This window comes from Carlito syrichta, unplaced genomic scaffold (genome assembly GCF_000164805.1).
Source record: "Carlito syrichta isolate Samal-C Ts95f unplaced genomic scaffold, Tarsius_syrichta-2.0.1 Scaffold314643, whole genome shotgun sequence".
NCBI classification, from domain to species: Eukaryota; Metazoa; Chordata; class Mammalia; order Primates; family Tarsiidae; genus Carlito; species Carlito syrichta.
Window position 1 is genome coordinate 339,074 of NW_007258739.1, and position 27,915 is coordinate 366,988.

Below are 27,915 nucleotides of genomic sequence, written 5' to 3' on the forward strand. Positions count from 1 at the left end.
TGAGACCACAAATGTAGTATGTTTTAATAGGATATTCAAATCACAATGGAGAAAAGCTAAGATTTGAAGACAGGTAATGACACAACAGGCCTCTGGATTTAAAATCTGTAAGATCTGAGTTCAAATCCTAACTCTGGCATTTGCTGTCTGTGTTGGAATCAGTCATCACTCCATCAAAAGGCCTGCTGCCATCCAGAGCTCGTCTGTCATCACCACCACCTCAAGGTCCACAAGTTCACCTCTAGCCATCAGCATTTGATCCCTTTACTTTGAGGGAGTATGGCAGGGGGACCCAGCTTCATGCTGGTCGGTGAACAGAGATTCTCAAACAAATTACAGGGGAATCTAGAAACATGTTCTGCCTTAAAAATTCAAATGTCATTTATAACTCTGAACAAGATACTTCAAAACTCAAAAGAGAATGATTTGGCCATTACTTTGTTAAATTTTTGGCCACAAATCAAAGATGACTCCTTTCTCCTTGCCAGATCTGAAGTTAATTAAAAAATTCTGTATATAAGGCAGCTGAATAAGAGGTTCAGAACTCCAAGAGATTGACATTTGAAAAAATGCTTTTGATAACAAATTGTCTTTATTTTTTCTATGCAAGAAAGTGTTAAATAATAACACTCTGATATTAATCACACTAATTCCTCAGCCTTCTAATGTTGAGGTAATTCCTTGAACTCTTTTAAGAGTCTAATGGCAACAAGAAATTCTCCTGTATGGTCTTAAAACTGACAGATAAAAAGACCTGGCACAGCTTTTTCTACCCGAGTGACCTCACTCCCTTTTTAATACCCAAGATCTATTGACAAAGATGATGTCCCATTACGATATTCCCTTTTATGCTTTGGCACTGAGCAAGGCAAACAGAGCTGTACCAAAGTAACAACCACGTTCTCAGGAAAGAGAGTCATACAGAGTCCAAAGGACATCATATGCTCTCATTCTCTTTCTCTTGTTAGAAACTTGCTCATAAAAAAGGCACAGCCCAAGCACCCTAGCCAGTTTTACAAGTCCATGAATTCACAGACTGAAGTATTGTCACCTGGGAAGTAAATTTTTTCCAGCATCTGAGACATTATAGAGGGATTCCTGGGATGGTTAATTTTAAGAGTCGAAGAAGCAAAACAAAAGTACCTTTCCATTCTTTTGAAGATGGAAACATAACAGTGAGAAAGCATCAAGATTTTCTCTCAATAAATTAATCTGCCAAACAAAGATAAAGAGTTGGTTTCACAGGGAATTTGTATTCTCAGAGCCAAATAAGATATGCACATACAACTCTTCGCAGAAGGTCAAATGGGACAAGTGTAATAGCGATATAAAGTAGCACAGAGTTTCTGTTTAATTTATCTTTTACCAATTTTTAAAAGTAAATGTGATTTTAAGCATCTCCTACATTGATTTAATAGAAATCTAATATTTGGCCTTTATGCTGGGCCTTGAATGTGGACTATTTAAAGTTACCAATGTGATTGAACTGCTTCAGCTCTGAAGAATGAAATGTCTGTGTGCAGAACGATGAGCTAGTAGTTAACAGTACTCACTGGACCATGGGTGGGCTGTTGGCCCTTTCTCAGAATCTGTATGAGAGCAGCCAATCATTCTCTACTCATCCTTCTCTACTCAGATCCTCCATGGCTGGTAGGATGCTTTCACCTCTGGGATCAGGGAAGAAGAGCTATTGGGAGGAGTGCTTACAACAGAGCTCCAAAAATCAACACCTGTTTTACGCAGTAGGCAGTCATTAAAGCATGTGACCAGGGTTGTTCTTGTTTTGTATGCCTTTACATCTTACACCTAAGTACTATTCATGTGGAATAAGATAGTCTAAAATTCTAAAAAACACTGCCTGTTAGTTTATGTATTTCCCATTCCCTTTTCATCTCTAACATTCTGGTAATCACTTGCCAATTACTGGTAATATGTCTCCTCGGCTGCTTTCAACTTTGCCCTGACCCTGCCCGAGACTGAGCAACACCATTACCCAGACACCAAGTGACTTCAAATGAACATGTCCCTGCTACTATGACTGGCTTTTGTGAAAGTACTATATAGAGTTGTTGAGCTGAAATAGGAAATGTTCTTACTCAATTGCTTTCTTTTATAGATGAAAAGATGGATCGTGAGACAGATATATGAGTCCGTAATGAGGGGTTAGTAAATATTTTGTAAACATAGAAATGAAAATTACTTTCCTGTGATTCTAGAATGAGAAACGAAAGGTGGACTTTTAGGTATGTTGCAAAGAACAGTGGATTATCCTTTGGGCTCTTATTCTTTGGGACCAACAGCCTCAGTTTTGCTGCTTTGCAAGCTATGTGACTGTGAATAAATCTCGACAAGTCTCAGTATTCTCAATGGTATAATAGGAATAATTGCAATAATATTAATAGTATCTATTTCACCATCCTGTATTAAGGAATAGAAAAACTAAATATTGTAGGTGAGATCACTTAATCAATGGTAAAAAACATGCAGTGAAAGTTATCAATAATGTGTGTTAGGTGGCAGAAGAAAAGCAATCAGGGAATAGTTACTGCAAATGATAATCTACACATAATTGTATCATTATGATAATATGTGCATAATTGTGAATTTATGCATGACCAAATGTTAAAGACTGAATCCATTTAAAAATATAATATATAATGTAGAAAGTATATATAACTATGTATGTATAACTCTTGGAGCTATAAATAATTTAGCATAAATTCTCCATTGTCTTAGAAAAACTCGATATATATGGTTTTCATAATTCTATCCATAAGTAATGCGTGATTGGATTCAAAATAGATACTTGTTTACTAAAACGTGTTATCACGATTAAGCTTTAGGTTGTGTCCACAAGATGGGAAAACATTGGAGTCAAAGATAATAAAACAGAAATTTAGAGTAAAAAGAAAGACTTGTTTAATCTCTAATTACAGAGTAAGATGGAAGAAATGTAAATTTCCATAGAAGAGTAGGATAAAATTAAAAGTTTGATTTATGAATTATGAAATTTGTAAAGATAATGATTCATAAATTCAAAATAAATAGAAATAGAGTAACATTTTCAAACAAAAACAACACTGAAGTTTTTAATATACTACTTGAAAATAGCTATATTTAGCTTTCAACTCTTTCATCTCCGAGTTATTAGGTGTATGATACTATAAAGCAACAGAAAGTGGAAGAGAAACAAGGAGAAGCAGTTGTGAGAGCCAAAGGGAAAAAGAGGCTGCGAGAGAAAAGAGGTTGAGAACACACAAATCCAGATTGTGAGAAAATATTTAATATTTAGCCACTAGATGGCGATGTAATGTAAGGTGCTGTCTTGACTTTTTTTTTTTTTAAACAAGCTATTTGCTGATTTGTATTAGGTACCATAGAGTGAGACGAGGATGAAGCCGAGAGGATACTGCAGAGGTCTCTGGTGCGTGCATGTGTGTATGTGTGCGTTTGTGTGTGTCTGTGTGTGTGTGTGTTCTGCCTAGTGAGACTGCAGCCCTTGTAAATACTTGGTCATATTTTGCAAGAAGGAATCTGAACAATTGCAACTGAAGGCACATTGTGATCATCTTGTATTTGGGAGATGCTGTTCCTCACCGCAGATGGGTAATTTTCCTTTTATTCAGGTAAGCCATCTAATTGTTTCATCGTGATCTTAAGTATATGCATTCCTGCTATTCTTTTGGAAAAAGAGCCCATGAAAATTCAGTTTGGGCAGAGCAGGAAGTCCATTTTTGTATGTGTATTCGGACCAATTGTCCCCCTCCTCCCTCTCTTCTCCTCCCCTTCTCCTCCCATCCCCCTCCCCCATCCTCTCCCAATCTTCCATGCACTGAAATCAGGTTTGTTTTGCAGTTCAGCATTTTGATACAAGATGAGATTCTTTGGCCAGAAATAGCTTGGCATCTGGCCAGTTCTTGCCTTTGCTTGCCTTCATCCTATTCAAGGTCTCTTTTTGAACCTTTTGAAGCCCCCCTCCTTCACTGGTGCTTTGGAAGTGGACTAGCTGGCTGTGAATAGAGGTCATATTGTTCTTAAGGATGGAGCAAAAATTAGATCTCAGTTTTAACTCCACAGGAAGGAATGAGGCAGCTGAGCTGCTGCCGGAGCCTAGCATTGCAGGGGTATTCAGCTTACTTGGGCAGAGACGAAATGCCTCATGCCTTGGATGAGGAGGGGACAATGATTTTTTTTCCTCCAACTCCTACTGAACCACCCTAAAAGGAGTTTGAGAGAAGTGGTAAAGAGTCCCCTTTTCCATGCAATGCCGAATAGGGAAGACTGACTTACTTTTAGTTAGACAGAGGTCACAGTCAGCAATGATACTGCAGAGGCTGCTCGGTTCCAGTGTGAACCGTCTTGCTTTTCCAAACAGCACAAGAAAGATTTCTGGGTGGAGTTAAGGCTTTTTCAAATGTCTTTGTTATCATGGATTCCTGTCTCCTACCTGTTTGAGGTATGTGTTTAAAGACCCGACCCACTTGCCGCTGCCAGGTTTACTTCTCATTTCTTTTAGTACTCTTGGGTTACTCACTGGCGATTGTCATTCCCTTTTAACAAATTGGTCCAAATGGAGTGGTGGGTAGGTGCTTTTTCACGTTTGATGAACCGATGAAGTCAAGGCAGGGTATGTTTCTGTCTATATGTATGTGACTATTTCTGAGGTTGCAATAGCAAACTTGCAAATTGCCGAACGCTGTTGCTATCACACCTATAAAATGTGGCTTCTTTTTCTATGAATTTGCAGGTTCACGTGGTATTTCTGATGCGCTAGTGTAGTAACAGAACATATTTCTCCAAAAAGCACTTTAAATCATCCCAAGAGGATGATGCCAAACAGAAACAGGAAAATTCCATGCTGAGGTTGGTGATTCCTGATGTAGTTTCTCGGGCCCAGAGCAGTGGGTCGCTTACCTTTCCCATTTGCTGCAATACCTGGCACCCAGGGTGATGCAACTTGGAGCTTCCGCACGTCCACCGGGCATCTGACACTTCCCTTTTCCTCGGCTGTGCATTTCAGAAGCAGAATAACTGTGGCGAAAAACTCCTTTAAAACTCTCTTCTGTGGTTGTTGCTTGTGTAATCGCTATTAAGCACTGCATCTCTTTTCTAGGAGTGTTGCAATTTAGGCCTTCCTCCACAAAGCTCCTTGAAGAGATTTTTAGATGGTGTCTATTTTAGGAATCTAATGTGTAGACAGGAATGGAAGGCCACAGAGATTTACGGGAAAACAATTTCGTGGAGAGGGTGAGGTAACATTATAAACCACTAGAACAGAGCACAAGTGGCTGGTTATATCAGAAGTACTCGGCAATGGAATTAGTTTTCATTAAACTCACTGCAACTCATTTGTGTGGCTTTTTTTCCTGTCCCCTTTTCACTGCTTGTCTGTCTCTCTCCTCTCCCCCATCTCTCTCTCTTTCCTGTTCTCTCCTATCTTCTCTCTCTCTCTTTCTTTCTCTCTCTTTTTCAAATATCTATTTAGGAAGCCAGTATATTGGAGTGCTGGTAAAAATAACACGTTGGATTTTGCTGCCAATAGACTCTTTTTACATGGCCCCCTCTTGCTGGGTAATTTGCTATCTGGAAACTCATTTATTATGGCAATTTCTCTTTAAGACATGGCAGAAAGAGCTTCTTCTTCTATGGGGGGTAGAACAATTGGGGACCTAATTAATTATACATTATTCAAGAAGGCACTGGGGATCTTAGCCAGAATTCTGCGTTACCAACCAGACATACCAGGGGCAAACATACAGACTGGAGATCTGAAATTAACTCTATCACCACCGAGAGAATGAAAATTCAGGAATCTCACAGAAGATCCCCATAAGAAACATTCTAGTTCCTTGTCTAGAGGAGACTGTCAGGAAATTGGAGATTCAGAGAGAGAAAATATAAAGAGCACCTTCTTTGGGAGTTGCTGACAAACCAGGGAAAATCTAGGGCTTGTTTGGTGTTACCTCTTGGACATCACAAGTGGCTCAGGGGTTTATACTGCTGTGAGCATGATGTACGAAAGCATCCCTCCAGAATTTTTCCTGGGGACCTTGCAAGATTTTCTTTTCCTCCTGGGTAGTTGAAGAAGCTGAACCTTCCATTTCCTCCTTGTACTTGCCAATAGCACAAAACCTGATCTCCATCCAATATCTTGGAATGGGGAGGGTGGAGGAAAGAGATCCTAGGGAAGGATAGGGAGAGAGAGGGACAATGAGCAATTAAGGCCCTATACAAGTCACTCTCAGGGTCAGGGGGACTAGGCTTGTGAGGGAATCTCTTCCCTTTGAAATTTTCAATTTACACTATACCGGTGGGAAGAGATTTATTCTCATTGTTAATGTGGTCAGAAAAAAGGAATATGCCAAATTTCCCCTAAACTGCCTAAAATACTGCTTTACAACTTTTTTTAGTCCACATTCCTAAATTTCCTAATTTCCTAATTTATTAGTTAGGTTATTTGACAAAGATCTATAGCATTTACTCTGTATAGTACTGTCTTAAGCTGTACTATACAAATACAGTATTATCTCATTTGATGCTATGAGGTAGGTACTGTTGTTAATTTTATGGCAGGAAAACCAAGGCACAGTGAGGTTGAATTAACTTGTTGGGTTATACATTTAGCAAGTGGCAGAGCCCAAGCTTGAACTCAGACAATCCAGCCACAAGTGTTCTGCTCTTGTCTATTCTTCATTCCCTGTGTGATGGTAGAGATACAGCTTTCCAAGAGAGTCAGAACTCAAGTTGTGCGCCATTTGTACATGCCAGCTGTAATAAATCTGCTTTCTGACATGCCAGAATTTCAAAATTAATTTCCTTTAGAATGATTCCCTAAACCCGCTCCATTTGTTCATAAAAAAAAAAAAAAAAAAAAATTGTGCTCTCCTGTACTATAACAGAGTCCCTATTCTAGGTGCAGAAATATGGTAACTAAAACAAAAATTCAAAAATTCCTACCTACATGGTATTTCAATTTAGTGATAGAATTATATAATAGACAAATCAGTGTGTAAAGGAATATCAGTAAATAGAAGCTATTTGAAGAAAAATAATACACAATGAGAAAATAGTAAGCATGAAGGGGAAGAGATCTGAATGAGGGGAGGGATAGAGTGAACTGTGCCTAGAACTAGGGAAGAACTTTCAAGGCAGAGGGAAGAGAGAAAGTGCAAATGTCCCAAGGGGCAGGGACCTCACAGGTATGAGGAATGGCACAAACCTTGTGAGGGAGCCTGCAAGCAGAAGAAATAGAAAGAACTGGGACTATACAGGTGCCCACCCAGATCTGTGAAGTCTTAGAGACTGGTGATGACTAGGCTTAGGGCTCTAATTGGCCCTGGCCTTTATTTAAAAAAATGTATATATATCAAAGAACTATGCCAAGTACATTTAAGACATTTAATATTAGCAAATTATTTGTTTAAAATAACTTAAATCAGTCATTTTCACAAAAAAAGATTGTGACTATTTGTAAAGTTTTCTGAAAAATGCTGTAGTTCCTAGAATTCAGTAAAATTGACTCCAAAGTGTTGAAAAAACACTATTGATGAAAACATGTTTTGAGTGAGATTATTGGTTAGATTGATACAGACCATCAGTTTTTACCATCAGTAAAAAACAACTCCAGAGTCCGCGGGTTCAAGACCCGCCTGGGCAACTTGGCGAGACCTCATCTCTACAATAAATCAAAAATCAGCCGGGCGTGGTAGCGTGCACCTGTAGTTCCAGCTACTTGGAAGGCTGAGGCGGAAGGATTGCTGGAGCCCAGCAGGCGAGGCTGCAGTGACCGGGAGCGGCCACTGCACTCCAGTCTGGGCAACTGAGTGAGACTCAACTCAAAAAAAACAAAACTAAAAAAACTCCAGTCATTCAGTTAGTCTTTCTTGCACCTGAGATATTTTCCCCAATATAACCAGACTGAAAAGGTGCAGACAAGGAAGGAACAATAAGGACAGAAACCAATGTTTATATCTCCTGCAGTAACTGGGACACAGGAGCTACTCAGAGGCAATTGAACAGATCATTTTTTGCAAATGAATGAATATGATTGTGATTTCAAAGTAATTTAGTAAAACATAAACTTTAACTTTTATTTGTATCTATGTTAAAATTTTGTTATGTTTTTATTTCTTCAGAATGCACATTCTCATGGTTTATCTTTTTCTATTTCCTGACTTTTTGGTCCTTCTCACTCTCAGTTACCTATAGATATGGTAATTCTTCTCTAGGAAGTGTAAATTTTCTTATCTTCTATCTTGGAATAAGCTTTGCTTTTTTAGTTTATCCCTGGAAATGGCCAAAAGCTCTTGCCCTCTCATACTGCCTCTTTTTTCTGTGGAGCTCTATCTACAAAATTAGCTTTCATTTTGATGAAGAATCTGCATTGTTTGAGCTTGATTTTTTTCTTTTATAATTTGTGCTTTTGGTGTCATATATAGGAAACCAGTGCCTAACCTGGAGTCATAGACATTTACTACTATTTTTCAACGAGTTCTAGTTCTTAACATTTAGATCTATGATTCATTTTGAGTAAACGTTTTGTGTATCCTGTGAGGTAGGAGTCTAGGTTTATTCTTTTACTTGGTGATATTAGTTGTCCCAGTGCTATTTGCTGATAAGACTATTCTTTCTCCAGTGAATTGTCTTATTAATCTTGTTGGCCATACCTGTATGATTTTAGCATCAATTATTTCTTACACTGGGTGCTAGGGATTCATTTTTAAAGAAAAGGTCATGAGATTTTTCCTTCTTGAGAATTCATATAACTTTAAAAGTATAAGAAAATTGGCCGATATACTTTTAACTGCTAAACACTTTTTTGACCAACTTCATGGTAAAGGTTTTGCTTATTATTATTGAAACCATAATCACTTGTGACTCTGCTGAAGATTTAAGGAGATAAGGATGCACAGCTCAGTAATGAGCCAGTATTTTGGGAGAAAGATTACTATTTATTTCCAAAAAAAAACTTTACCATGCTGTACATACTCTCCCAAAGTTGTACAAATATTATCCATGTTCTTTATAGTAAATATTGCTAGTCTGCTTCTGTTTCACAGATACCACTGGGGAAACAGTTGAACTTGAGATAGACACATGTCTTTCAAATAGGGTTGGTTGTTGTTTTAGTCAACTTGGACTGAATAACAAAGTACCACAAACTGAGTGGCTTAAACAACGAGTAATTTATTTCTCACAGTTCTGGAGGCTTGAAGTCTAAGATAAAGGTGTTGGCAGGTTTGACTTCTTCTGAGGCCTCTTTCTTTGGCTTGTTGCTATCTGCCTTCTCACTGTGTTACATAGTCTCTCCTTTGTGGAAGTGTATCCCTGGTGTCTCTTTTTTGTGTCCAACTTTCTTTTTATAAGAACACCAGTTAGACCTCTTCAAAGGTCCTGTCTCCAAATACAACTATATTCTGAGGTACTGGGGATTAGGACTTAAACATATGGGTTTTGGGGAGAAACATAATTTGGCCCCTAACAGTTGTCTTTGGCTACACTTATAACAACTAAAACCATAAGCAAAAAAAAGTGAGTTTATGTCATTTTTTTTGTTGGTGGTAATGTTGTTGTTATTGCTATATAAATAATGAATTTTTAGTACGCATTCTCTCCTCCCATTAGATAATAAGGAGCTGTCTGTATATATGTTAAGATTCCAATAAGGCAATTAATTATATTTGCAATTAAAGTGGCAAGATGAATGCCAACGTAGGCAGAGCAAAATCTTGGTAATATTTATTCCACTGATACGTCTATAATGGCATGATTATACTCATGATCTATAATAAGAATTAGGAATCTTATTTATTTCAATGAGAAATGTGACAAAAAAGGACATAAAATTAAGAAGTCATGGGGAATTTATAAATAAAGTAATTTCAAAGTATTACAATAAGTAAATGAAACTGAGTCAGATTAACTTAAAAACAAAAGTATAATAATGTCTTAGAAAGCTATTACAGTTTGTAGGGTTGAAGGGTTGCTAAAATCTAGACTGAAAAATGTCAGGAGCAGGGAGAGCTTTGAGAGTAGGTAGCCCAGGTGTTGGACTTTTTGGTGATTTTGTTTTCTACAGGAATAAATCAGCTCAACTGCTTTCAGCCTTTTTTTTTTTTTTTTCCCTCTCATGACATTTACGTTTAGCATTAAAATTCCAGGAAGTAAGCATCTGATTTGTCAAGTTTGGATAATGAATCCGATTCTTTTAGTTAAGGATAAACTGGACCCCTAGACTTGACCCTAGTCCCACCCAACTGTTCCCCATGTAAGAAAAGTAATTCCATCCCCCCCAAATTGAAAACAGATGACACATACAATGTTAGATGATTGATTAAATACATCATGGTTTAGGCAAACAATGAGATATTAGAGTACCAGTAAACGTAATGTTTCAAGGAATATTTAATTCTATGCAAAATTGTTCAGAATGATAATGGCACATAAAAAAATACCATGCAAACATATATAACTAATATGGCCCCAACTATGGATAAAAAAACTGAATGCATTTTTCCTTTGAAAAATGAATTGAAAAGAATATAATTGCTACATCAGGTTTATGAAATTATGATTTCTATTTTTTTCTTTATACATTTTAAAATAGAATATTATATCTTTTTATAACAAAAATAATACATGCTCATTACATAAAGCATAAAGGAAAATATAAAATCGTAAAGCTAATAAAATAATTTGCAATTCTACAAAGTAAAATTATCATTTTTAATGTCATTTTGTTTTTTCAAATTCCTTGGTATTTTTTATTTTTAAAAGTCCAAAATAAGCATGTGTTACTTTAAAAACAAGAAGAAATATTATTGTACATTATTTTTCAAATTAAATTGGATAAATCTATTTTATACAAAGATATTTATCCCTATTCAAAATAGTAAATTCAGTATAAAATAAATGAGAAAACAGTTGAATGTTTAAATTTTTATCTCTTGGACTATTAATCAAATGAGGTCACAAGCATATAATAAAAATATAATATTTCAAAAATTTCTTAACAATAGAAAAGCTTTGAGAAGGGATTTAGTTTAAAATTAGATTTGAAGTAGCAAAAAGATGATGTTCTAAAAGTTATGTGACTCAGTAATCAAATTTCTCTCTTCAGAACTCAGCAAAATTTTAGGAAATGTGTTGTATATTTATGGAGTATCTCCTATTCTAAATGGGTTGTTTTAGGAAGTTGACCTCACATTGAAAAATTGAGAACACTAAAAAATAAACAAACAAAAGCACCTGTAAATACTGACATTTTATGTTCATAAAGTTTTTAACTACTTAGAACCAAACTAATCAAACTGAAAAAATCAAGTTATAAGATTATCCAATGGAATATGAAAAGAATAAATGAGCCAGAGAGGTGGCCAGGTGGAGCAATAGGGTAATTATTAGGATATGTTGCATTTGGAGATGTGAAATTATTTGGTTTGGGGGCTTGGGGGAGATAAATCTGCATAAAAAGGAATAAATTAATGACATCTTAATATCTAGATTACATACAGTGAATATTAATAATTTTAAAATTTAAAAAATCAAATAAAGAAAAGAAACTAGAACTCAAGGTTGTCAATTATCTATTCATAGAGGAGGGAAAACTAAGAATTATTTCTCATAAATATTGCAATCTAAGAAATTCAGTGAATTTGAAAATCCTGGAAAGAGTTACTTTGAGATTTGACAAATGCTACTAGTTTTGATATTATCCTGGAATGTGATATCCCATTAAAAAAGGCCAGTGGTATTTTAGACTATGTATGTCAATGTGTTAGGATAAAACCAAAGAGAGAAGAGACTGGTTTCAGGTCTAGAATACCATTATTTCAGTGCCATATGGGCCTTGGAGTTTCAGGTTTCAGGTGATTCGAGGAGTCTGGGAGATTGCATACCAATATTTAAAGCATTTTGAGGGTTATAGATTAAACTGTATGAATAAAGGAAAGAGTGTCTTTTGAATAAAGTCCAAAAGTTTGAATGTAGCTAAGTAAAGCCTAAATAAAAATCAGTAAGCAAAGAGAAAGACACCGGGAGGATGATTTCCTCCATGAAACTCTCTATGGAATAACAAAGAGTTGAGTCCCAGCTGTCTCTTCTCTGGGGTCAAACCTTATCTTTTTTACTTTCTTTCTTTTTTTTTCTTTTTTCTTTCCTTAGACACTTTGTTTTGCCCTCTGTTTTTGCATACTCTGTTTGCCTCTAATCCTCCCTCCATTCAATAGGTTATGTACAAATATTTTCACAGTCTTGTTCTCAGAATGTTCATAGGCTTTGATGCATGCCGGGGACCAGCTCCAGCCGGGTTCGGGGTGCCCCAAAGGTGGAGACGGCGTCGGCGAGAGAGAAAGAAAGAGACTGGACTCCGGTCTAGTGCAGAAGTGGTGTGTGTCTTATTGGGAATTACAACGGGTCTTTTATACACAAAGTCAGATGTGGGGGGGGTGTCCCCCACCCACCAGAAACCTTAATCCATGAAAACTTAATCAATGATTGCCTTTAAACCCTTTTCATATGATAATCTTAAAATCCCATAACAAAGGATAACCTAATCTGTGACTGACATATTCTATAAACCTTTTTCATCCTAAGCTGATTGATTTATGCTAAGTTAAACAATTCTATAGAAGCTTAAGTATTTACTTTTCAAATGAAAGTGGCCCATCCCAGAATGTTTGGAATGTGGCCCAGTCCAAAGTTCACAGTGGACTACCTGCAAGTAACCCAGCCGCATTCTTTCAACAAAATGGCTGTCTTCTAAAACTGTATTCTACAATTTACACCTTCAGTAAATCCTAAGATCATGACCCAGAAACCTGTGAGCAATACTAAGGCTCTTAGATGTGACACAAGTTTGAATTATAAGTTGTGTGAAAGCCAAAACCGCAGTTTGTGGAAGAATGGGAGCAATGAGCTTCTAAAGTTAGCTTGTGTTCGTCCCGATCTCAGAGTTTCTATGTTTTGAGCTTAATCTGGTTAGTACTGAGTAGAAAGGGGGAGGAAATGGGGTCAATAGCTCCCGAACACATCCTAGTGGTCTCGGGGTCAACGGCTCTTCCTGATCCCTAATGCTCAGTGGGCCTCCATGGCCAGCTCCCAACAGATGCATATAGAGTATAATCCAAGAAATAGAAAAATTCTTAATGTGATTTTAGGAGTAATTTTCAAACCATGGTCCACAGACTCCCTTGTGACCCCTTGAGACTTGCAGGTCAAAACTATTTTCCTAATGATACAAAAACATTGTTTGCCTTGCTCACAGTTTTGACATTTGTACTTATGGTAATAGAGCAACGAAAACTACTAGCCCTAACACTTATCAAGACAGCGACACCAAACTGTACTAGTAGTCATTGTATTTCACTGCAATCCACCCTCAGTCAAAATAAATAAGTAAACCAACAAATAAAAATAAATAAAATTAAAGCCAGTTGCAACAAAGGAATGTCCTTGTTTGATGTAGCAGTTGACTGTGATTTCATCCACATCCTCAAGCACAATTTTTAAAATATTCTGTGTGCTGAAATGGAAAATACACATACCAATCGTGACAATGGTTGTCTCAAGCAAAAGTTCTGTGCAGTTATTTGAGTTGCAAGCTAAACTAGCTGCATTTCTATGGATGAATATTTTTGAAAGAATGACAGACAAGTTTTGATTATTCAGACTTAGATGTTAAAAATGAATGGAGACTTCCATATATAAAAATATAATTGACATTATTTGTTGATAATGATAAAATTTTGCCTTTTAAGAGAAAATTGGAATTTTAGAAAACTTGTATCTGCCACCATGGCTTAACAGCTTCTCAAAACTTAAAAGATTTTCTAATGTGATTAGTGATGATATTAATAGATGAATAATTAAATACTCAAACATTTTGAAGATCTGTTTAATGCAGTCAACCAGCAATTTACAAATGGGCCATACATAATGATACAAAGTCATTCATGGAAAATAAATCTACTCAAAGTATAATACAGGTCAATGGATTTTAGTAGTAGAGTACAGAAAGTTTGTTAGTATGGCTTCAAATTTCACTTATCAAGTTTTGGTAGGCTATCGAAGAATGTTCACAATTACGTAAAAAGGCGATTAAAATGTTCCAACTACCTAATTATGTGAAGACAGTTTTTTTTTTCATATTCTTCATCCAAACATATAAAAGAGTGAATGCAGAAGCAGATTTAAGAATCCAGACATTAAGCCAGGTATTAGAGATTTGCAAGTGTATAAAATAATGCCACTTATCTCATTAGACTTTTTTCTTTTTGGAATATGGTTATTTTCACTTGAAATTTATTTTGTTAGCATGCAGTTTGTGATTACTATGTATAATTAATTAATTAATATTTTCATGATTCTGTAATTTCTAATATGACAAATGGCAATAAATTTAACCTACTTAAGCAAAAGCTTTTTTGTTTCCTCAATACTATTAACAATATAAAGGAAACATAAAATGTATAATATGACAAGGATGAATTTGATAATTTATCAGATTCTGGGATACATTAATGTGTGTTGTGCTATAGACACATATTAGTTGAGAGTATTATAATATGCAGGTAATTGAGTCCCTTGAAGTTATACAAGATAGAGGAAATATTTGTTACATTATACAAATTAGTGAGTTTTCCATTACTATAATATGAGCTGCACATATCATCAGGTTAGTTTGATAAGGTCTATAAGAAGTGAGTAAAAACTGTTGCACAGAAAATCAGAGAATTATAAAATAGAAATGTTCTATTACTCGTTTGAACTTTCATCTTTCTTCAACTGAGCCAATGTAAGAAATTTGTATTGATTTTTTTTTTATATCTCCCCCACTCCCTTCTCGCAGTTAAAATCTAATCTTCACACTGCTGCCAGTGGCCTTGCCAACATACATGGCAACTGTCTACTGTTTAAAACTGCATATCGTGTCGTGGGGTAAAAGCCCAATTCTTTAGAATAGTCACCTTTCATGAGTTGTCTAGGTAATTTATCTCTTACCTTATGACCTATCTACCTTACTATTAGCCTGCAGAACTATTTGCATTTCTGTGAAAATCTAAAGCTGTTTTTGTCTCTAAGCCTCTGCTATTTTTTGTGTTTTTGCCTGAAAAGCCATGATCTCTTCTTCCCAAGCATGATTCCTTTCCTTCTGCACTGTGCTGTGTCCTGTATAGATGTCTTTCATTGCTCCAGTTGCACTTTATTGTGCTTATTCACTGTCATTCTCTGCTACGCCGTTCCTCCTTTCCAACTGGGTGCAGTGTATTGTCTGATGTGACCAAGTATGTTCACTACTGCCTCATTCAGTTTTGGGTATCAGAGTTGTCAGTAGAAGTTTGTTAAATAAAAATGAAACAAAATAAAAACATTTTTAAGCTAACATTTAATATCTGACATTTTTATACTTTTTGTTGTTGTAAATACTATTTTTGTAAAAAATACACTTAAGAAGATATAATACTTTTAATAATTCTCTTTTTCCTTATGCAAATTTCAAACTCCTACAACTCACATACACTATGATCAAACATTGATTTTCAAAGTAATTCTAATTTTTTTCAAATTATTATCTTTAGCTGTTATGACTTGATTCCGTGTCTGAGAAGTTTGATTACTTATTTTATTATTTTGAGGCAGACTTCTGTTTTGCTTGTCTAATTTTTTAAAAATTATTCAGGTATTTTATATTTTCTTTTATTGTAGAGATAAGGTCTCACCAAGCTGCCCGGGCGGGTCTCGAACCCGAGACTCAGGCAAACCACTCACCTCAGCTTCCCAAAGCACTGGGATTACAGGCTGAGCCACCGAGCCTGGCTAGGTATTATATTTTTATAGTTATATAATGTATTAAGGTATTGTAGAAAACTTAGAATGTTTAGAAAGAGGAAAGTAATATTTATGATCTCACAATGTATTACATGAATTTCCTACAACATTAAGAAGTTATTGCCTTTACTTTTTAATATTTTTCTCTACACCATTTTTTGTTTGAATAATGGGATTCCTATGGTGTTTTCAATTTTGTGTCATTAATTATTCTGTAAACATTTTTATGTCATCAGAAATAATTCAAAAATATAATTTTGATAGTCTCATAATATTTCATCATTGAGTTCTAAATTTATTTGCTTATTCCTATGTTTATAGAAATTTTGTTTCTTTTTAGGAAGGACATTATTTTTTAGGTAAACTTAAAAACACAGGGAAAATGCCAAGCATTTTATATTTCTAAAATAGTCATAAAATCATTTTTTGTATAAACAGAGTCCAAAACATATGCTTGACAAGGAAACAGAAGCCCAGCAAAGTCCATGGTGTGCACACAAAAGGACATAGTCAACTGACACTTAGCGCTGAAGGAAGCTATTCAGGTACATGGCTTAGTGCACTATGCTTGTTCTTTTCACTTTTGATTCTCTTTCCTGGTCTTCCACTGGACTGCGAGATCACAGATAGGGCTGGGCTCACTATTTATATTCACTCTCTTCTTCTCTCACCATTTGTTCAGAATATATCCTTTTGGATGCATTCACTACTATTCCCAAATGTTTTCTTATTTTCAGAAATACAGACAAAATAATTTATATATTAACATTGAGCAACTCTCTGAAAATCATTGAGTTGTCTAACTGACTCAATTTTTTCTACCACTTTTCAGCAACAAACAACTTTCTTCTTAGACTTATTGGTGTAAAATTTTTAAGGGATTTAAAATGCCCATTAAAATCTGTCTTTAATTGAATAATATGAGATGTGGAAGGGAGGTAAGGAAGTGGTAACAGAGTTTGTATTTATTCTTCAATTAAGTACAGTTACAAGTTTCTTACTATCTAAGAAAGAGAGTTATTAATATCCTTCATGAGATTCAAGATTATATCCCAAACCAGGATAACATTTCAGTGTGAAAAACTGCTTTAATTATGATTTTATTTTTAAAAATGTTTAAATTTGTGTATATTCATATGGTACAAAGTGCAATTTTCCTATATTGATATATTTTGTGGTGAAATCAGGGCTTTCAGTGCAACTATCACTGGAGCTATGCACAATGTACCTACCAAGCATCTCACCCAGCTTTCCTATCCCCATCTCTTCAAGTCTCTACTGTATCTTACCTTAAAGTATTCTTATCCTCTAGCAATAACCTTGGTACACGTCCAATCATCAGAGAACAAACCACAATTTCAGAACTTTGAAAATGGCTGTTATTTTCAAAGCCACTTGAAATAACCTGGGAAAAAATACTTCCATCTCCTAAATTTGGTAGTAGTAATAGACAGTACTCACCTTCTTTCTTCATAACAGAACTGCAATTTTGTGCAGGTGCCACCTTCCCAGGCACTTTCAAGGGTCAGGGAGAGATGTCTCCCCTCAATTCTAGGGGTGGGCTCATTTGTTTAAGGGTGATCCTATTGCCCTTGCCCATGATTGGTTCAGCACTGGGCATGTGGCCTCATATTAACTAATGAAATATAAAGGAAATCTGTCACAGGGCTTCTTGAAAAACTCATTTCTCACCTAAGAAAAAGCTACAAGAAAAATCATTTTTTTTTTCTTTTCTGAGTGTTGACTCTCTAAAAGTGACACCCTTTTGCTGCTGTACCCTCTTGCTCTGTCATCACTGAGGATGGTGGAACAGAGCCATGAGCAGGGCATGGGTCCTTGGTGAAACTATTGAGCCACCAAATAAACCAACACTGAAGACTACCACTCCTCTGGACTTTCTTAGTTTCAGCCATTTTGAAGCCAAAAACTTCCTAGTCAATTAATCAGTTGACTAACTTGCATATTAAATTTAATGTTATGTAGTACTATTTGAAATTATAGTAAACTTATTGTTTTATATTATATTTATGATTAACATATATATTGGTCGCTCTCCCTAATAGAAAAATGAGAGAAAATATTTGAATCAATAACATTCTTTTAGTTATTATGGTAATAATCATCATGGCTATTGGGCCTTAGAATATAACTATCAGGAAGTTGGTCAGAGCAAGAAATAATTTTTCATTCATTTTTATTTATTATTCATTTATTTATTAATAACAAATATATATTGAGAAGCTATTATGTTCAACACTAGGTGCCAAGATATATACTCTTAAGTGCTTAGCTTCTAAATAAAAAATATACGAGGTATTTACCTGCCAGTTCTGACATCAAATGAGTGAGGGTTTTTTCCTTTTGTTTTTGTTTTTTGTCTTCCTCATTCTAATGAATTCTCTAAGACCAATTGGACATTCTGCAACTCAATTCGAGAATAACTTGCACCTATCCTCAGACACCACAAGTTTTTTGTTTTGCTTTGTTTTGTTTTTTTAGGTGGGAAAGCAGGATTTATTGAGAGGACAGGAAAGCTCTCAGAGCAGGAGGAAACCTGAGAGAGTTGCCTGACAGCACAAGTTAATGACTCTGTTCCACTAGACTGTCACACTTCAGACATCAGTTGAAAGACTCATGCTTCTGGAACTTCTGATTGACCAGCTGTAAATCAGGGGCTCCCACAACACCCTTCTCCAGTTCAATAACCTACTAGAACAGATCACAGAATTTAGGAAATGAGTTTACTTACTGTTTCTATTTTGTTATAGAGGAACATCTTTATAACTCAGGAATAGCCAAATGGAAGGGAAGCATTGTACAAGGTATGGGGTGGGGAAAGTTCTCCAAGTCCCATAGGTTAGGGTTTTAATGGGAATTTCATTCCATAGGCATGATTGATTAAATTACTGACCATTGGTGATTAACTTAATTTCCAATCCCTTGCCCTTCCCTGGAGGTTAGGGGTCTTTCTAGTGACCAGGCTCAATCCTGAAGCTATCTAGGATTCCCCCAGCCACAGGTCAACTCATTAGAGTATGAAAAAGACACTCATTACTTCAGAGTTTCTGTGGATCACAGAAGTTCTTGTGTTAGAAACTGGAACTAACACTGAATATTATAACAAAAAGATGCTGATATCACCTGTATCACTCAGGAAATTACAATCGTTTATAGGAGCTCTGTACTAGTAACCAGGGACTAAGACCAAATACAGGAATACCTTGAAGATAGCAGGTTTAGTTCCAGAGCACCACAAAAAAGCCAATATTGCATTACAGCGAATCACACAATTTTTTTTTTTTTTGGTTTCCCAGTGCATATGAAAGCTATATTCATGCTACACTGTAGTCTATTAGCATGATGTCTAAAAAAATTTACACATCTTAATTTTAAAATGCTTTATTGTTTAAAAAAATGCTAACAATCATCTGACCCTTCAGTGAGTCCTAATCATTTTGCAGGTGGAAACTCTTGCCTCCGTCTTGATGGCAGCTGATTAACCAGGGTGGTGGTTGTCGAAGGTTGAAGTGACATGGCAATTTCTTACAATAAGACAACAGTGAAGTTAACCATGTTGATTGATTCTTCTTTTCACAAAACACGACTCTGTAGCATACAATGCTGTCTGATAACATTTTAACCACAGTAAAACGTTTTTCAAAATTGACGTCAATTCTCTCAAACCCTGATGCTGCTTTACCAACTAAGTTTATGTAATATTTGAAGTCCTCTTTTTGTCATTCCAACAATGTTCACAGCATCTTTACCAGGAGTAGATTCTATTTCAAGAAACCACTTTTTTTGCTCATCCATAAGCAACTCCTCCCCTGTTGAAGTTTTATCATGAGATTGCAGCAATCCAGTCACATCTTCAGGCTCTACTTCTAACTCTAGTTCTCTTGCTGTTTTCACCACATTTACAGTTACTTCTCCCACTGAAGTAGTGAACCCCTGTAAGTCATCCATGAGAATTGGAGTCAACTTCTTCCAAACTCCTGTTAATGTTGATATTTTTACTCCCTCCCATGAGTCATAAATGTTCTTAATGACACCTAAAATGATCGATCCTTTTCGGATTTTCAGCTTACTTTGCTCATATCCATCAGAGTAATCATTATCCATGGCAGCTACAGGCATATATAATGTATTTCTTAAATAATAAGACTTGGAAATCAGAATTACTCCTTAACCCATGAGCTGCAGAATGGATGTTGTGCTAGCAGGCATGAGACAACATTAATCTCCTGTTTACACATTTCCATCTTGGATAACTAAGTGCATTATCAATCTACAGTAATATTTTGAAAGGAATCTTTTTTTCTGAGCAGTAAATCTCAACAGTGGACTTAAAATATTCAGTAAACCATTCTACAAAAACATGTGTTGTCATCCAAGCTATGTTATTCCATCAATAGAGCACAGGCAGAGTAGATTCTGCATAAACTTAAGAGCCCTAGGATTTTCAGAATGGTAAATTAAAATTGGCTTCAAGTTAAATTCACCAACTATATAAGCTCCTAAAAAGAATGTCATTCTGCTCTTTGAAACTATGAAGCCAGGCATTGACTTCTCCTCTCTAGCTATGAAAGTTTTAGATGGCATGTTTTTCCAATAGAAGGTTGTTTCATCTACATTGAAAGTCTGTTATTTAGTGTAGCCACCTTCAACAATAATCTTAGTTAGACCTTCTAGATAACTTGCAGCAGCTTCTATGTCAGCACTTGATGCTTCACTTTGCACTCTTAAGAAGGTAGCTTCTTTCCTTAAATCTCATGAATCAACCTCTGTTAACTTCAAACATTTTTCTTCTGCAGTTTCCTTACCTCTCTCAGCCTTCACAGAATTGAAAAGAGTTAGGACCTTGCTCTGAATTAGGCTTTGGCTTAAAGAAATGCTGTGACTGATTTGATATTCTGTCTAGACCACTGAAACTTTCATATCGGTTGTAAGCTTGTTTTGCTTTTGTGTCATCTGTGTATTCACTGGAGTAGCACTTTCCATTTCCTTCAAGAACTTTTCCTTTGAATGTGCAACGTGGCTAACTTGTTCAGGATTCCTAGTTTCCAGCCTATCTTAGCTTTCTAAATGTCTTCTTCGCTAAGCATAATCATTTCTAGCTTTTAATTTAAAATGAGAACTATGTGACTCTTCCGTTCACTTGAATAGTTAGAGGCCATTGTAGAGTTATTATTTGGCTTAATTTCATTATTGTGTCTTAGGGAATTGGGAGGCCAGAAGATAGGGAGAGAGACATCAAAGATCACTGGTCACAGATCACCATAACAGATATAATAATAATGGAAACATATGAAATATTGGAAAAATTACCAAAATGTGACACAGAGACACTAAGTGTACATATGCTATTAGAAAAATGACGCTGATAGACTTGCTTGACGTGCGGTTGCCATATACTTTCAATTTGTAAAAAACACAGTATCTGTGAAACTCAATAAACTGAAGCACAATAAATCAAGGTATATAATATTTCTTATTATATCATAAGATAACACTAAGTATATTTTTAATGGCTTTTGTTACTTATTTGAGACTCTGAACATGTTGCATACCATCTCTCAGTCTCAGTATAACTTAAAGAAATTAATGTTCTTACTTCTATATACTAATCTTTTAATGCAAATTCAGTTGTGTGCTTAGTTGTTCAGAATAGGATTCAAAATTCCTACTTAAGTTATGGTAACAAAGATTTTCTCTGTTGAAATGCCTGGCATAACACCAAGAGTAATTAATAAAGATACAAAGATAAACAATTATCCTTTACTTTAGGCAGAAAGAAAATTATTTAAAGATGTAGTTATCAATCAAATGTTGTGATTGTTGTTATATCTATAAAGCTCTCGCTCCTTGAAGTCCTTTAGTGGAGCAAAAGTTTAAAAACAATCAAGACATTCTAATTCATAAAGAGAGAAGGAGGAGAATCAAATAATTATTGCTGCTTATGTGATTATCATTGTAGTATTAGCTCCTTGTATAGTTCAATGCTTTTTAGTATAGTTACAGAGTTGTGCAGCCGTCATTCCAACCTCATTTTAGAACATTTCCATTAAGCTGAAAAGAAACCTAATGCCCATGTGCAGTTACTCTCCATTCTCACTCTCAGCCCTCAGCAACCACTGCTTTACTTTCTGTCTTCGTACATTTTCCTTTTCTAGACATTTTATATGAATGGAATCATGCAATATGCTATATTTTGTGGCTTCTTTCACTTAACATAATATCTTTGAGGTTCATCCATGTTATAGCATGTATCAGTTTTCATTCGTTTTAATTGACCAACAATAGTTCTCTGTATGGACATACCACAGTCTGTTTATCCATTTATCAGCTAATGGACATTTGGGTGGTTTCCTTTTGGGGGCTATTATGACTAAGGCTGCTATGAACATTTCTATACAAATCATTGTATGGATGTGCTTTTATTTACTGTGGTTAGATACCTAGAAGTGAAGTTACTGGGTCACATAATAAATCTATATTTAGCATTGTAAGAAACTGCCAAAATGTTTTCCAAAATGGTTGTACTATTTTCATCCATACTAGCAAAATATGAAGGCTCCTGTTCCTCTGCATCCTCATCAATATTTGTTATTATCTGGGGTTTTTTTTTTATTATAGCCATACTAGTCTGTGTAATGTGGTATCTCACTGGGATTTTGATTTGTATTTCCCTCATGGCTAATGCTGCTGAGCATCTTCTGATGTGCTTATTAGTCATTCATATATCTCCTTTGGACAAATGTTTATCCAACTCTTCTGCCTATTTTTAAGTTTTTATTATTGCCTTGTAAAAGTTTTTAAATTATGTATGCTGAGTACAGTTGCTTAACAGATATATGATTTGCAAATATTTTTTCCCATTCCGTGGTTGTCTTCACTTTCTTGACGCTGTCTTTTGAAGTGCAAATGATTTTTTTATGAAGTATAATTTATCATTTTTTTCTTTGATCACTTGTGTCTTTGGTGCTATATCTAAGAAATCATAACTTAATCTAAGGTCACATATAATTACTCATATTTTTAAAACAGTTGTATAATATTAGCTCTTGTATTTAGGTCTATGATCAACTTAGAATTAATTTTTTTAATGTTATGCACAGGTTCAAATTCTTCCTTTTGCATGTAGATATCTAGTTTTTCTAGAACAAATTGTTGATATGGTTATATTTTCTCAATTAAATCTTCTTAGTACCAGAAACTGAATTGATAAAAAATTGATGACCCAGAAAAAAAATTTCGACTTTACATATGTCAGATATAAAAATATTAAGAAAATACTTGGTCACTATAAAATTGAGACTTTCCAGTAAATTTTATTAATTTCACCATACAATGTCCAATACTAAAATATATTCTGTATTTTAGCTTTTGATTTTGTTATAGGGGTTGAATTTTGAATTATTATGCTTTGTACCTCTCACTCTTAGGAGATGCCATTGTTATTCCAGATATGTTATTAATTCAGCAACTACTTATTGTGTATCTGTTATGAGTAAAGCACTTTGCATGGTAGAGTGAAGAATGCAAAAATGAATGCTGCTCTCAAGGTGCTTATGGACCAAAGCAAAAAAGGAGACATATTCACTAGTAAATATACTGGGAGTAGAATTCAGTTGTCAAGTAACATGAGAGTTGAGTTGCAGATAAATGCTTACAAGAATTCAAAGATTACTTGCTCTTTGTTTTGGAAAAGTCACTGTAGATAAAGGGATCAACAGTCTATATGGCAGCAAATTTGGATCCATGGTGGCCTATAAAAGTAATTAAGGGGATTCACAAAGGATAATAAGTATCTGCTGAATATAAATAAAATAGACTGAACACGGTGGCTCATGTTTGTAATCCCAGCACTTTGGGAGGCCAAGACAAAAGTATCGCTTGAGGTCAGGAGTTTGAAACCAACCTAAGGAACATAGCGAGACACTACCTTTTCAACCTCTACAAAAATTTTTTAAAACGTTATCTGAGTGTCATGGCACGTGCCTATAGTCCTAGCTACTTAGGAGGCTGAGGTGGAAGATCTCTTGAGCCAGGAATTCAAAATTATGAAGCCGGGATCGGTGGCTCAGCCTGTAATCCCGCACCTCGGGAGGCTGAGGTGAGTGGATTGCCTGAGCCCGTGGGTTCGAGACTCACCTGGGCAACTTGGTGAGACCTCATCTCTACAATAAATAAAAAAACTGGCCAGGTGTGGTAGCGCACGCCTGTAGTTCCAGCTACTTGGAAGGCTGAGGCCAAAGGATCGCCGGAGCCCAGCAGGTCGAGGCTGCAGTGGCTGGGAGCGGCCACTGCACTCCAGTCTGGGCAACAGAGTGAGACTCCAACTCAAAAGCAAAAACAAAAACAAAATTATGATGAGCTGTGATCATGCCACTGTGCTCTAGCCTGGCTCACAGAGCATAGCCCTGTCTCTAAAAATATAAATAAATAAAATATATATAGGTATTAAGCTGTATGGTCTGTGATAAAAATATTTATGAATAATAATATCCATTGTACAAGACAAGACAGATACCAATTGATTGTCTTTCAGCTCCAAGTTCACCAGGTTCACCTTTTGACACCTAACATTTATCCTTTACCATGAGCATGTTATTAAGCCTTGTCCGTAGAGGGCACTAAGGGTCACAGCAAAAGGAAGGGGCTTATTTTCTTGGTTTTTTTTTTTTTTTTTTTTTGAGTTGGAGTCTCACTCAGGCACCCAGACTGGAGTGCAATGGCCGCGCCTGGCCACCGCAGCCTCGACCTGCTGGGCTCCAGCAATCCTTCCGCCTCAGCCTTCCAAGTAGCTGGAACTACAGGCCTGCGCATTTTCTTGGTTTTATATGCTACATTTTTATTTTACTTAATACTGGAGCATGGTCCATTACCATGGTCCATGTGTATGTGTGTGTGTATTTGGTGACATCTAGTGGTGTTTTTCCCCAGCTATATGCCCAGATGGGGCAGTCGGTTGGTGACTTCGCAGCCCATGTAAGGACCCAGTGCCATCTTGCCACCAGATGCTCCTAGACTCATGCCCACATCAGGGCCCTGCTCCTTCTGAAGGCCTATCCCCAACCTTAGCTAACCTGTACCCTGTGAGTTGTTCTTGCTTGTTGGACAACTGTGGACCAGTTCTGGCCAGGGCACCCCAGAAAACAGCTCTTGCGCAGAGAAAGAAGGCTTCCACCACAAATTTTTCCAACAAAGTCTGGACCCCAGCTTGGGAAGGTAAATCCTTCCCAGTTCATTCTTCTTTGAATATGCTACCTCAGCTCTAGGATATTCTCCAGATTCTCTTAAATCTCTATAGTTACTCTCCTATTATTTATAATTTTCCATATTAAACTTTTTCTGTTTAAATTAGTATGTGATTTCTGTCTCCTGATTGTGTCCCAGATAAATATCTGTTGCTACAAGTTCTTTTTTTCCATTAATATTGATTTTCAGATTCTTCAGTTTATGGCAGTAAAGGATTAATTTCTTGTTGAGATCTCTGAAACAGAATTGGATAGGTTTGACTTATGTCATCTTCTTGCTTGGCTTCATGGAAGATGACCTTTTTACTAATGAATATTGGATATAGTCTAGCATCTCTATTGATAAATAAAAATTAGGTATTCATTGACCCAAAAAAGTGCTGTTGATCCTCTTTGCAATTCAAATACTTGGTTTACTATTGAGATATTCATAAAATAGATTTCCCAGGGGTTCATTGTTGTTGGCTAAGGTAAACCATGTAAGTTAGATTTAAACTATTTTCATGTATAGGGTTTCGATGAAGCATTAAGTATGCATGTAGACCTCTTAAGATAGATGAGGTCTGTAGTTCACAAAATTGTTGTTAATTGTGACTTTTTTCACTTCTATTGCCAGAGGCTTAATTTACATTCAGGCCTGATGTTAACCCTGTTAATAACTAAATTCAGTTCCTCAATTTTAACCTTATGATCCTTTGGCAAAAATGGGAAACCATGGATGAACTGGCTTTTAAAGTTTTATGATTGATTTTGTTTTAGCTTACAAATGGTAATTTTAGTTCTAAAAAAAAATTTTTAAACAACCAACAGTAACAGCCAGGCTGTTAAGTTTATTGACTCTGGAATCATTCAAAAGTGAAAATATTTGCCATTTTCTAAAGAATCCCCACCATTCTCAAAAAAAAAAAAAAGAATTCCCACCAGATTGGGGCAAAGTACACCAAGAGAATATGTATAAAGTATTAAATTAACATTCGTTCCTCTATAGCAAAGATCCCAAAGAGTAAGACATAAAATTTAAGCTATTCCCCTTAGGATTTAGCTTAAGCAATTTGAAACATATCACCTCACAAAGTAAGGATTTGAGTTTTAAACCATGTCTTCTTTGGTATAAATCTCCCAATCCTTTTGTCATCACACTCAACCTATATCTAAGGGATCATGATCCTTTACTTAGACCTTTTTTTCCAGCATCTAATAAGATGGCTTCACCTTCTTATGAAAAATATTTTTCCCCCTTTAATTACAGTAACATCTCATTTGTCTATTGAGTCAAGTTTCTTGAAAAGATACTCATGCAATGTCGGCAGTTTTCATCACCCGTTTACTTTTTAAGTCATCACAGTCATTCTTATATGGTTGATTAAGGACAATCATATTGGCAAGTCAATACTCTTTTCTGTTCTTATATTCTGGATTATGCTGTAATATTAGACACTGTTTGTCATTATTTCTTTCTAACTCTCTCTTCCTTGATAGCCTCTTGTAGAAAATGGGGATTACTTTTTTGGTTTTCTGCAAAGATGACCAGTTGAGTTTTAAGAATGAAAATATTCATCTTAACTAATGTCTAGTTCGCCATTTTTCTTAGAAAGTTTTGGCAAATTTGTTTGTCTCTTTTCAGTTCTTTACTCGACATAAATACCACCAATAAAATTAACTAGCTAAATTGAGTTTCATCTAAAATCACTCACTCGTTCATTCAGCTGATATTTATAAGCATAGTGTCAGGCACTATGCCATGAGTAGAGATATATTTCCAGAAAATATGCTATAATGGAAAGAAACTAGGGCAAAAGTTGACAAATCAGTATTCATATCCCAGCTCTAGCTGTGCCTGGTATCATTATAATTAGGTGTATTTTTTTTGCCTTTTTTAATCTAAAAAATAGCAATAACAATATTTATTTGTAAATTGTATGGCAAAGTCTAAAGTTTATTCGCCATATATGTATGAATATATGTATATTCGCCAGATACATAACGCAATGCTTGGCACTGAGTAGTTGCTTTTAAACACTATTAGCATTAAACACTATTAACATTCTGTTTTGGTATTTTTTTCTAAGGGTCCAAAAAGAGCATATTAATTTTATATGCCCTCTGTCCTTTATCGCACATCCCCAGTTCTTTATCTTTCTGGTGAATTTCTTTTCATTTAAAAAAACCCATTTCATCTCTCCCCTACCTCAGAAGCTTCTCTTGGAAACATTTCTACCCTCCTTCTACCCTGAAAGAAGTGATCACATCTTCTTCTATACTAACTCTGTGTCCCATAAATAAGTTATGTTATAGTCTTTTGCAATATTATAATTCACTAGTATTGAAGTGTGTCTCTCCTAATAGCCATCCTGCTCTTCCCGCTCTTCTAGAACTGAAAACATGTCTTTCACATATATATTCTAAACTCTAACTCAGACTTGAAACCTGGTAAGCAGCTCAATAATTATTTGCTCTTAAACAGAATTAAACCATAAGGTACATAAGTTCTTGAGTTATCCACAAAATAGCATCAAATAATACTGAAACTTTATTTGTTGAATAATATTTTCTCTATATCTATGTTCTAGCTAAATAACAATGAGAAATAATATATTCATAATTACTACATTATCTAAATAATTCTGAATGTACTTAGCAAACAAAATTTGTTTCTTTAACTCAGTGGCTCCTTTTGTTATGAATGACAATATGTTTTGTATACTGTTTCTAGAGATAGCTATCATATTCATTGCTTGAACTTTATTTTTAAATTATGAAATATATAACCAAGTATAATGCAACTCTCTAATCTTAAAGTAATCTTTTTTTTTTTTTTTTTTTTTTT

General features: G+C 35.5%; 1 protein-coding gene across 5 annotated transcripts in view; it reads left to right on the top strand.

The window, feature by feature from the left end:
- Window positions 1-3,365: 3,365 nt before the first annotated feature.
- LOC103274239 (sodium channel protein type 1 subunit alpha) overlaps window positions 3,366-27,915 on the top strand; it is a 137,836-nt gene continuing 113,286 nt past the window's right edge. For all 5 annotated transcript variants that reach the window (XM_008071705.2, XM_008071706.2, XM_008071707.2 and 2 more), the window contains exon 1: window positions 3,366-3,626. The gene's annotated coding sequence lies outside the window, so the exon portion shown is untranslated. The remainder of the gene's footprint in view (window positions 3,627-27,915) is intronic.